The sequence below is a fragment of the Phacochoerus africanus genome, chromosome 10 (genome assembly GCF_016906955.1).
Source record: "Phacochoerus africanus isolate WHEZ1 chromosome 10, ROS_Pafr_v1, whole genome shotgun sequence".
Taxonomy (NCBI): domain Eukaryota; kingdom Metazoa; phylum Chordata; class Mammalia; order Artiodactyla; family Suidae; genus Phacochoerus; species Phacochoerus africanus.
Window position 1 is genome coordinate 49,780,219 of NC_062553.1, and position 12,846 is coordinate 49,793,064.

Genomic DNA, 12,846 nt, shown 5'->3' on the forward strand with positions numbered 1-12,846 from the left:
TGGCTCAAATAAATATTTCCATTTCTTTCTTAGATTGACTTATTAATATTTTTGTCAATGTTACCAGTGCTATTATATATACACACGTCTATACACATACATAAATATGTACACCTCTTTACTAGATTTCAACATTAGTTTTTTGTAGGGAGTATGATTGCCACACATGGCATTAATAGTTTTTTTGTTAGCAGGAGTGAGTAGAATCAGGGGGACAAATCTTCAGATTAAAAGTGAAAGGTCAGAAAAATAAGTCAACTTGAAATATTTAATTTAGTCCACCTTCCTGTCAATTGAGGTGGAAATAATAGACCAATTTTTTCATCCTGTTTTTTTCTCACAATCTAGATTTACATTTAACAGAAACCTGTAGGTTGTGGCAGTTTCTGAGTTTTCAAACCCCATCCCTTCTCTGACCCCAGGGCCACTGTCAGTCAGAGCTTTATTATCACATGACAAAGACATGTTTTGGCGGTTTTTCTAAACCAAGCCATTTTCCTTTTAAGCCAAGTTTTACCCAGAAAGGCTTTTCAGACTGAAACAAATTCAAAAGTTTCATTTTTCATTTGTGATGGTTGCTTTATAGCATGTTACTAATATTCTTTCAAAATCTCACAGCATTTCAGAATCACTTCCCCTGTCTGCCACCCCCAATACCCTTTATGGGAAGTAAAACATCCAAATGTAACTTTCTTATGTATTTATTTATTTATTTATTGCCACACCCACATGCAGAAGTTCCTGGGCAACAGGACTGAACCTGTGCCACAACAGTAACAACACCAAATCCTTACCCACTATGCCACCAGGGAACTTCATTCTTTAATTTTTTTAACCTGAGGAACAATAAACTGTATAAATTCTTATGTTTCCTCTTTTCCCAGTATGTAAAAGAACTCAAATATATATTTATTATTTTAAAATGTGCTCCCAATATTTTTTTTCAATATAAGAACACACATGCAAATTTGGAAAACACGCATTTTTTTCTTAAATAGAATCAAGAAAACTGATCAATAAATAAACACTCAAATAAAACACATGAGGTGATTAAAAAGCAATATAGTCAGTGATAAATAGAAGTTTTCATTGCAAAAGGCACTGCTAGTTTAGTAGAAATAATAAAAGGGTCTTGTAAGTGTTTGTGTACCTGAAAGGTATAAAGATACTGACCAGAGTATAATGACTATGGAGTATATTTCAGGATATAAAAAGTCACAAGCTCAGTAGTAGAGACTCCAGGAAAACAGTGACCTCATAATAGCAGTGAAAAAAGCATGAATAAGGAGTCAGCAGTTCATAGCATTGTAGCCGTTACCAAAGATTATGGATTTGAATCCATGCTCATGCACTTACCAAATGTATGACCTCTGGTCTATTACTAATGTGCCTCTGTTTTCCTATCTGCAAGTAAGTGATAGTTTCACCTTTTAGAGTTGTTAAAAACATGAGCTGCTCCATTCTCCTTGCTTGGTGCCCTGCAATAAATGCTGTACTTTCTTTCACCACAACTCAGTGTCAGTAGATTGGCTTTATTGTCTCCAGGTGAGCCAACTCACAATTAGATCTATGATACCTTTATCTAAAGTAAGACCTCCTGGAATTCCATGGTGGTAGAATAGATTAAGGATCCAGCACTGTCACTGTAGTAGCTCAGATTGCTCCTCCACCATGGGTTTGATCCCTGACCCAGGGACTTCTGCATGCCATGGGCACAGCTAAAAATAAATAAAATGAAATAAAGCAGAACCTCTTCCCACTCATCACTGTTTCTTTCCTTATTCTGCTTTATATTTCTTCATTGCATTCATCAACATATGTTATCATAGTCTGCATTTAGTTATTTCTTTCTTCCTACTAGAATATAGTAAGTTACACAAGGGTTGGGACCACAGTTCCTGAGACCAGGGACTCCATGCTTGCCTACAGTATGGCCTTCTCAGAAAAACAGAGACTTCCTCCTCCACTGTCCTCCATTGAAAAACACTGAATAACAAGTAAGAAGCATTGTCAAAATGTTGGAAGAAGTGTGGAAGGACATAGAGGATGGTTATGAAAGAGGAACATCATCAAGAAGACTCACAGAAAGTAATATCCCATGTAATAAGATATGTTGAAACTGAATATGAACTTTTCCCCAAATGAACACACATAGAGGTTGACTGTATGTAGAGTTACAGGTAGAAAAATTAGCAGAACTTCTTTTCTTTCCTTTACCTAGGAAAATAACTTGTATATTATTTTATTTTTTACGCAGGAAAATATGTTTTAGGAATTGGAATAGCCTATGTATTCAGTGTGTAAGTTTTTTACGATCTTGACTTCTATCAGAATAGCTTTGGTTACTCATTGTGAAAAATTTTCTTCCTGCCTCATCTTCCTTCCAACGGAAATAGTAAATTGTTAAAAGTAGAAGAGATTGAGTTGAAATCCATTATCAACATTGCATATGAAAATGGACATCCATATTATGATTTAATAAACTAAAGAATAAAATTGGCATTACGCTCAAAAATTGCCTTATGCTACTGACTCCTTGGGTAAGAGTAGTGATTGCAGTTTATGGCAAGGAGACAATGCCACCCCACCTTCAAACCCCAGCCCTTCTCAGACTAAAAGGTGGTGGGACCACCAGTAACCAGAAGGGACACTAGAATCACAGGCTAAACCAGATCTGAATCCAGCAACCTTGGACCCAGGGTAGCTCTAAGTGAGTGTCTGCTGTTCTGAGATAGTCTACTAAGAACTCCATTTTCTCTGCCTCCACCAAAGACATGGTACCCACTTGGTAGCTGGGAAGCAGAGATAATGAATATAGCTGTAGCAGCAGCAAGGAGCATGGTAGTGAGTTTGTAAAAAAGTTATAAAGAAATGACACAGAATAGGAACAAAAGACTCTGAATAGCCTTTCTTTATAGAGTTTACTGCCCTGGCACCTGAGATGAAATATCTGAGTGAGGGAATGAGGCACTGGCAGTTTACCTTACTGCACTATAGGTGCAGAAGATTGATGACATCTTGTTTCTCTTACAGAGCACACTGGATACACAGAAAGGGTATATGGTCTGCCTTGGTGCAGTAAGTTTATGTCTGATTTATATGCTGCAAAGGGCTTTCCATCAAAGTAACAGAAAAGGTTTTAGTGTTGCTTAGAATGGCATTCTGACTTTTGTCTAAGAATAAATTGTGATTTAAAGTGTCTCACGTTCTGGGTGGGGAATCACCCCTCTCCACTGCCTCTTTTACAACTTATTTCAAATAAGGCCCTCAATTTGGCTTGTGGCAGGTATGATTTCTTCAATTTTGACAGATTTATTTGGATCCTGACAATAGCGTCACCAAATAATGGCCCTGTTCTAAAAGGGAAGGTACTTACTTTCGCCTTAGAAGACATAACAGCTTATCCAGGGGATAATGCGGCAAGTACTAAAATGTCCACAGCTGGATAGAGAAAGGAGCTTGCATCTAAGACTTCCCTTAACCCTTAAATAAGCCAGTCAACATATACGTCATAAAAATTGTAATCTGCCTAATTTGAAGTTTAAAAAAAGAACACAAAATGTATAATTATACAGGAATCTCTTAGTGTGTTTATGAACTAGACATGAAGCCATGCTCTATACAGTGTTTTCAATAAGTGTTTCCTGTGACTGACTGGTCTCAAACTTCCTTTCCAAATAAATACATAAATACATTTTGAAAGAAAGGAGAAAGGAAGAGAGAAAGAAGAAAAGAAAGCTTAAAGGAGCCAAAAAAAAATCTTAAAGGAATTTTATGTGATTTCAATCTCTTAAATTAAAACAATAAATTATTGAAATATATTCACAGAAGATTCTACATATATTTGGAGTAGTATAGGTCTGGTAGCTGAAAAAATGGTGGTTAAAGATATTAGCTTTGATCATAATCCTAATATTCAGGTTTTATGGTTAAAAAAAACTTTACAGACTATCCAGACATTTCAAGCTTCCTTCAAATAAATATCAAACAGTATATTTTATTTAATATGTAATACATTATCTGGTAGGAAAGATGTTCAAGGTTCAGAAATATGTATAGATGAAATATTTACCATTTGATGAATATTTACCTAGATATTCCAAATATCTAAACAATTAAGTGTAATTTTTTTCTAAAAATTAAAATACCATACTATCAAAACCCATGAAGTATTTAGGTATAAATGTATTAAAGTGTGTGCAATATATCTAACTGAAAATAACAAAACATTGATAAAATTAATTTTTTAAAAACCTAAGTAAATGGAAAGCTATATCTTGTTTAGTGATTAGGATGACTCAATACTTGAAGATGTAAACCTCCCAAAATGATTTATGAATTCAATGCAATCTCAATAAATTAATTCAAGAAGACCTATTTGCAAAAACTGAAAAGCTTGTCTTAAAAATAATATGAAGGAGTTCCCTGGTGGTTCAGCAGGTTAAGAATCCAGTGTTGAAACTGTTGTGGCTTCCATCACAAATCATAGAGCAGATTTGATACCTGGCCTGGGAACTTCCACAAGCATGGCCAAGCAAAATATAATAATAATAATAATATGAAAACATAAAGGGTATGTGGTACCCAAGAAAATTTTAAGAATAACAAAGTTGGATTATTAGACAATTATAATTCAAAATTTACTATGAAGCTATAATACTTAAAGTTATTAGTGTAAGAATAAGAAAATAGAAGAGTTTAATAGAACACAAAATACAGAAATGGACCCAGAAATAAATTTCAGATAGGAAATGATATTTTGTTTTGATATTTTGTTTAATAATTGTGTTGAGTCAGTCTGTAAAGAAAACAAATTTCCTATTAATACAAAAGCAATTTGGTGATTAATTAAATACATATGAAACAAAATACATGAAGATTTACAGGAAAAATAAAACAAATTCATGAAATTGGGATGGTTTATATATATATAAAATATATAAGCAGGAAAAGCACTAACAATTCAAGGTAAGTACTGATAAATTAGCCTTCATTAATATTAAAACTATTTATAATTTAATAGAGACAATTAAAAAATAAAAAGGGAAAGATAGATGAAAGATTTCCATAATATGTGTATATCAAACATACATCATATCCAGATAAAGAACACATACATATCCACAAGGAAAAAACAAACAATTTAATTTAAAAATTAGGTAAAGGATTTGAATTTGCATTTCATGAAAAATGATATCTACAAAGCTAATCAGCATATGAAAAAGTGCTTAGCATTATTACTTACCAGGAAAATATAAATTAAAGTCACAGGATATTACATACATGATATACTCACCAGAATAGTTAAAATTTAAAATATTAACTCATAACAATTGTTCAGTGAAAGTTGCAATGCAAATTTGTACAACAGCTGTACATAACTGTTCAGTAATATCTACTAAATGTAAATATATATTCACCTTTGACAAAGAAAATTCCACTCCTCCATAACTAGAAACAAGAGAAACAAATGCTCCTTTGCACCAAAAATATGTATACAAGAATGTTCATAACTTCACTCATAATGACAGAACATTTTTCAACAGGGGAATGGAATAATGACTTCTAGTATGTTCATATAATAGAATATCACCTAATAATAAAGAAAACACTTATACACACAGCAACATACATGAATGTTACAGATAGTAACATTACAGTATTGTGGTAACGTGAAAAGAGTGTATTCTATTTACTTAAAATTTCATCACAAGAAAACTAAGGGATGTAAATAGAAATCAGATTATTAATTACAATAATAATAGGATCCTATTTCTTAGAAGGTGATGCAAAGGAACCTTTGGTATTTCTAGAAACTATGTTTTGATCTGAGTTACATTATAACAATGTGTGTATACATATATATATATATATTAAAAAGTCAATCTCCATATTAAAGATTAGTGAACTTTATGTATTTTACTGCATGAATGACATACTTCACTAAATTATAACTAGTGTTAAATCTGAAATACAGATAAAACAATGAATTAAAGACAGTGAAGAGCCATAATTACACACATTAGGAAGGAAAAAGGCTAAAAGTCTCTGATCATTCCAAGAACATCAAATTAATGAATAGAAAATAGAAAGGAGAACATCTTTTTTTTAAAATGAAGTAAATTAATTAAAATATATAAAAGAAATATAAAGATACAGATAAAACAACTTTCTTAAAATAGAAAAAATCATATAGGGTGATATATCAGGAATTTTTAAAAGAAATACATAGGAGTTTACATTTTGCCTCAGCAGGTTAAGATTTCAACATAGTCCTTGTTAGGATGGATGTGGGTTCCATCCACGTTGCTGAAAATGGCATTATTTTATTATTTTTTATGGCTGAGTAGTATTCCATTGTGTATATGTATCACATCTTCTTAATCCATCCATCAATGGACATTTAGGTTGTTTCCATGTCTTGGCTATTGTGAATACTGCTGCAAAGAACATACAGGTGCATGTGTCTTTTTCAAGGAAAGATTTGTCTGGACATATGCCCAAGAGTGCTATTACTGGGTCATATGGTAGTTCTATGTATAGTTTCCTAAGGTACTTCCATACTGTTTTCCATAGCGATTGTACCAGTTTACATTCCCAACAAAAGTGCAGGAGGGTTCCTTTTTCTCCACACCCTCTACAGCATTTGTTGTTTGAGGACTTATTAATGATGGCTATTCTGACTGGTAAGAGGTGGTACCTCATGGTAGTTTTTATTTGCATTTCTCTAATAATCAGGGATGTTGAGCATTTTTCCATGTGCTTGTTGGCTATCTATATATCTTCTTTAGAGAAATGTCTATTCAAGTATTATGTCCATTTTTCAATTGGGTTATTGTTTTTTTTTTTTTTATTGAGTTGTATAAGTTGTTGGTATATTTTAGAGATTAAGTCTTTATCAGTTGCACCATTTAAAACTACTTTCTCCCATTCTTTAAGTTGTTTTTTGTTTGTTTTTGTTTTTTTTTGTTTTTTTATGGTTTCCATTGCTGTGCAAAAGCTTGTCAGTTTGATTAGGTCCCATTGGTTTATTTTTGCTTTTATTTCTGTTGCCTTTGGAGAATGACCTGAGAAAACATTTGTAAAGTTGATTTCAGAGAATGTTTTGCCTATGTTGCCTTCTAGGAGTTTGAAGGTGTCTTGTCTTATGTTTGTATCATGAAGCCATTTTGAATTTATTTTTGTACATGGAGTGAGGGTGTGTTCTGATTTCATTGATTTACATGTGGATATCCAGTTTTCCCAGCAATACTTGCTGCAAAGAATGGTTTTTTCCCATGTTATGTTCTTGCCTCCTTTGTCAAAAATTAATTGACCTTTAAGTGTATGGACTTACTTCTGGGTTCTCCATTCTGTTCCATTGGTCTGCCTGTCTGTTTTGGTACCAATACCACACTGTCTTGATTAATTTGGTTTTGTAATATTGCCTGAAGTTTGGGAGAGTTGTGCATCCTGCTTGGTTTTTGTGCCTCAGCATTGCTTTGGAAATTCTGGATCTTTTATGGTTCCATTAAAAAATTTTGGATTCTTTCTTCTAGTTCTGTGATAAATGTCCTGGGTAATTTGATAGGGATTGCACTGATTCTGTATATTGCTTTGGGTAGTATGGCTATTTTTAGGATATTAATTTTTCCAACCCAGGAGCATGGAATATCTTTGCATTTCTTTGAATCCTCTTTAATTTCCTTTATTAAGTTTTTAGAGTTCTCAGCATACAAGTCTTTCATCTACTTGCTCAGGTTTATTACCAGTTATTTGACTTTTTTGGGGTACAATTTTAAAATGTATTTTGTTTTTGCATTCTTTTTGTAATATTTCATTGTTACTGTACAGAAATTTTACTGATTTCTGAATAGTAATCTTATATCCTGCTACTTTGCTGAATTTGTTGATCCATTCAAGCAGTTTTTGCATTGAATCCTTAGGGTTTTCTATGTATAGTATCATGTCATCTGCATACAGTGACAATTTTACCTGTTCTCTTATAATTTTTATAACTTTTATTTATTTTGTTTGTCTGATTGCTGTGTCTAAGAATTCCACGACAATGTTAATAAAAATGGTGAGAGTGGGAATCCTTGTATTGTTCCAGATTTTAGTGGGAAGGTGTTTAGTTTTTCTCCATTGAGTATTATATTTTCTGTGGGTTTGTCATAAATGTCTTTTATTATGTTAACTTGTGTTCCCTCTATGCCCATTTTGGTAAGAGAATTTATCATGAATGGATGCTGGACTTTGTCAAATGCTTTTTCTGCATCTATTGAGATGATCATGTGTTTTTTGACTTTTCTTTTGTTAATGTGGTATATGACTTTGAATGATTTGCCTATGTTGAACCACCCTTGTGAACCTGGGATTAATCCCACTTGATTGTGGTGTATGATCTTTTTTATATGTTGTTGGATTTGGGTGGCTAAAAATTTGTTGGCAATTTTTTCATCTATATCCATCAAAGATATTGGCTGATAGTTTCCTTTTTTTTGTAGTATCATTTTCTAGTTTTGGTATTAGGGTGATTTTGACATCATAGAATGTCTTTGGGAGTGTGCCTTCTTCAAGTTTTTGGAAAACTTTAAGGGGGATGGGTATAAGTTCCTCTTTTTATGTTTGGTAGAATCTGCCTGTGAAGCCATTTGGTCCTGAACTTTTATTCATAGGGAGTGTTTTTATGACATGTTCAATTTCATTTCTAGTGATTGGTTTGTTCAGTTATCTATTTCTTCTTGATTCAGTTTTGGCAGGCTGTGAGTCTCTAGAAAGTTGTCCATTTCTTCTAGGTTGTCAAATTTGTTGGCATACAATTGTTCGTAGTATTCTCTAATATTTTTTTTTGTATTTCTGACATATCCATTGTAATTCCTCCTTTTTTTGTTTCATATTTTCTTTGGGTTTTTTCTCTCCTCTTCTTGGTGAGTCTGGCCACAGATTCGTCAACTTTTTTACCTTTTCAAAGAACCATCTCTTGACTTTATTGATTTTTTCTATTGTTTTGGAATTTTATTAATTTCCTCTGGACTTTTATGATTTCCCTCCTTCTACTGACTTTAGGTTTTGTTTGCTCTTCTTTTTCTAATTCATTTAGGTGATAGATTATGTTGTTGATTTGAGATTTTTCTTCTGTTTTGAGGAAGGCCTGTATTGCTATGAATTTCCCCCTAAGCACTACTATTGTGCATCCCATAGATTTTGAGAGGTTGTGCCTTCATTATCATTTGTATCGAGGTATTTTTTAATTTTCTTCTTGATTTACTCATTAACCCATTGGTTTTTTAATAGCATGTTGTTTAGTCTCCATGTAGTTAGTTTTTTCTAATCCCTTTTCCTGTGATTGATTTCTAGTTTCATGCCATTGTGGTCAGAGAAGATACTTGAAATAATTACTATATTCTTAAATTTGTTGAGGTTAGCTTTATGCCCCAGTATGTGATAGATCTTTGAGAATGTTCCATGTGCACTTGAGAAGAATGTATATGCTGATGTTTTTGGATGTATTGTCCTGAAAATGTCAATTAAGTCTAATTTTTCTATTGTGTCCTTTAGGATCCCTGTTGCCATATTGGTTTTCTGCACATTTACATGAGTGGGGTATTAAATTCCCCTACTGTTATTGTATTCCCATCAGTTCCTCCTTTTATGTCTATTAGTATTTGTTGAATACTTGACTTGATCCTTTTTACCATTAAATAGTATACTTCATTGTCTTTCTTTATGGACTTCATTTTAAAGTCTATTTTGTCTGATATGAGTATTGCAACTCCTGCTTTCCTGTTGTGTCCAGTGGCATGAGATATCTTTTCCCATTCCCTCAGTTTCAGTTTATCCTTTGCCCTAAGGTGAGTCTATTGTCAACAGCAGTTTGTAGGTTTTTGCTTTGTTATCCAATCTGCTGCATTGTCACACTGTGTCTTTTGGTTGGAGCACTCAGTCCATTGACATTAAAGCTAATTATTTATAGATATGTATTTATTGCCATTTTAAACCTTATTTTCAAGTTGTTTCTATGTTTCTCCTTTCTTCTTTACTATTTTTGGTTGAATGATTTCCATTTGTTTTATGCTTGTGTATTTTCTTTTTAGTTTTTGTGAATGAAATTTTTGGTTTTGATTTGTAGTGCCCTGTTTTTTAAGTATGTTAATCCCTTCGTGTATCTGTTTACTTTAGCCTGATAGTCATATAGGCTCAAACACATTATTAAAAACAGATATTGGAATTCCCATCGTGGCACATTAGAAGCATATCCAACCAAGAACCATGAGGTTATGGGTTTCATCTCTGGCCTCGCTCAGTGAGTGAATCACCTGGTGTTGATGTGAGCTGTAGTGAAATTTGCAGATATGGCTGTGATCTGGCCATGCTGTGGCTTTGGCATAGGCTGGCAGCAATGGCTCTGATTAGACCCCTAGCCTGGAAATCTGCATATTCCACGGGTTTGCCCCCCAAAAGGCAAAAGACAAATAATAATAATAAATTAATTAATTAATGTCTCGATTGTTTTACTTTTCTTCCCCACATTCTAATATTTTGAAGTCCTTTTTAAAGTCTTCATGTTTTCCCTTTTTCTGTTCTTTGTGTTTATCATTGCTTTTACAATAGTTATCCCCCCCTCCACTTTTAGATATTTATGCTGGCTTATTTAAATGATTCCTTTCCATTTCTGGTTACCTCCATCCTATTTCTTCTTACTGCTTTTTGTATTTAGAAAAGTCTTTTCACTATATCTTTTAGAATGGTTTTAGTATTGCTGTACTCTTTCAGCTTTTGGTTTTGGAGAAATTCCTTATTTCCCCTTCTATTTTAAATGATATTCTTGCTGGATAGGGTATTCTAGGCTGCAATTTTTTTTCCTTTCAGGACTTTAAAAATATCTTGTGACTCCCTTCTGACCTTTAGTGTTTCTGTAGAGAAATCAGCTGATAGCCTTAGGGGGTTCCCTTAAAATTAGTGCTTTTTTTTTCTCTCACTGCCTTTAGAATCCTCTCTTTAACTTTTGCCATTTTTATTATAATAGGTCATGGTGTGGGCCTATTTGGGTTCAACATGTTTTGGGCCTTCTGTTCTTTCTGTATCTTGATCAGTTTCCTTTAGATTTGGAATGCTTTCATCCATAATTTCTTCAAATATATTTTAAATCCCCTTTTATATTTCTTCTTCTGGAATTCCTATTATGCATAGATTAGCCTGCTTTGTATTATCCCATAGATCTCTAATATTGCTTTATTGTTTTTTCATTTGGTTTTCTGTCTGCTGTTCTGATTGGGTGATTTCCATTATTCCATCTTCCAAATAATTAATTCATTCCTCTGCATTATTCATTCTTCTCTTTTGTGCCTTTACCTCAGTTTGCATTTCTGCAAATTAGTTGTATAATTTTTTTATGTTCTGCCTCATAAAGGAATCTGCATTACTATTCATATCCTCTCTTAATTCCTTGATATGCAACCTTAATTCCTTCAGTATTTTCACTATCTCCCTTTTGAACTCAGTGCCTATTGGATTGCTGAGGTCTGTTTCATTGTTTTCTGCTTCAGGTGAATTCTTCTGCTCTTTTAACTGGGAATGGTTCCTGAGCTTCTTCATCTTGCTTATGTTTTTCTTTATCTGTGAGTTTAGGGAAGCCAAACTGTAGTCTTAGAAGGCTACTTCTAAGCAAGAGCACCCCTTTGTATTTTTGGGGAGGTTATTATTTATTTTTGGCATGTGAGTTTGGATATTTGTTGTCTCTTTCTTTGGTTTGTGTGCAAGCTGTTATATCTGGGGTGCTGAGTGTGTTTCCAAGGAGAAGGAGGAAATGGGTGGGGCTAATATTCAGTGCCTGGTTGCTGGGCTCTTAATAACAACAAGACCTGCAGGAAGGTGGAACAGCTACTTCTATTTGCAGGGCCTGGGAAATGGTAATGAGCCTTAGGCAGATTTATCAGTTGCCTAGAGCATTTGGCTGTAGCAGCAGCAGGGTGTGTGGGTTCCCATGGGAATGAGAGCAACAACAGATAGTATTCAATCACAATGCCCTCTGCTGTGGTGATGGGGCAGCAAGTGGTGCCTATTTAGGGACACCTAATTGTAGCAAGCCACACCCATCTCTGGAATCAGTGATAACTGGTAGTTCCCCCCCCCTACCTGTAGACCACACAAGAAGAACCTGTCCCACTTTTTCCACACAGGAGATGCTGCACATGCTGCTCCTCACTGCAGGATCCTGGGAAGTGGCAGTGATGAAGATCGTGGGCACTGCCTAGAGCATTTGGGAGTGGCAGCAGCAGGGTGGGTATGCTTTCAGGAGAGTGAGAGCAACAACAGGTCATTTTTTATTACAATGCCCTCCTCTGTGATGCCCTCTGAGGTGATTGGGGCCACAAGTGGTGCCCATTCATGGACCCCTAGTGGCAGAAGGTCATGCCCACCTCTGGAGTAGGAGATAACTGTGGTGGTTTGCCCCTGCTACCTGCAGACCATGCAAGAAGCACCTCATTCCATGTAGCCCATGCAGGAGGTGCTGCACGAGCTCTTCCCTTGGGAAGGGACAGTGATCGAGCACCTGGGTGCTGCCCAGAGCATTTGACGTTGGCAGTGGCAGTGGCAGTGCAAGTGGCAGCAGCAGAGAGGGTGTGTTGCCAGGGTAATGACAGCAACAATGGGTGGTGCTTGGTTGCAGTGCCCTCTTTTTTTTTGGCCCACTCACAGGCCCCCAGAATTGGCAGGCCACACCCCCTTCTGGCCTCCAAGATGATTGCCATGGTCTGTCCATGACACCTGTAGATCACACAAGAAGCACCACATCCCACTTAGGCTCCCACTGCCCTTAGCCCACACAAGAGGTGCCAGGCCACCCATAACCTGCATAAGAAT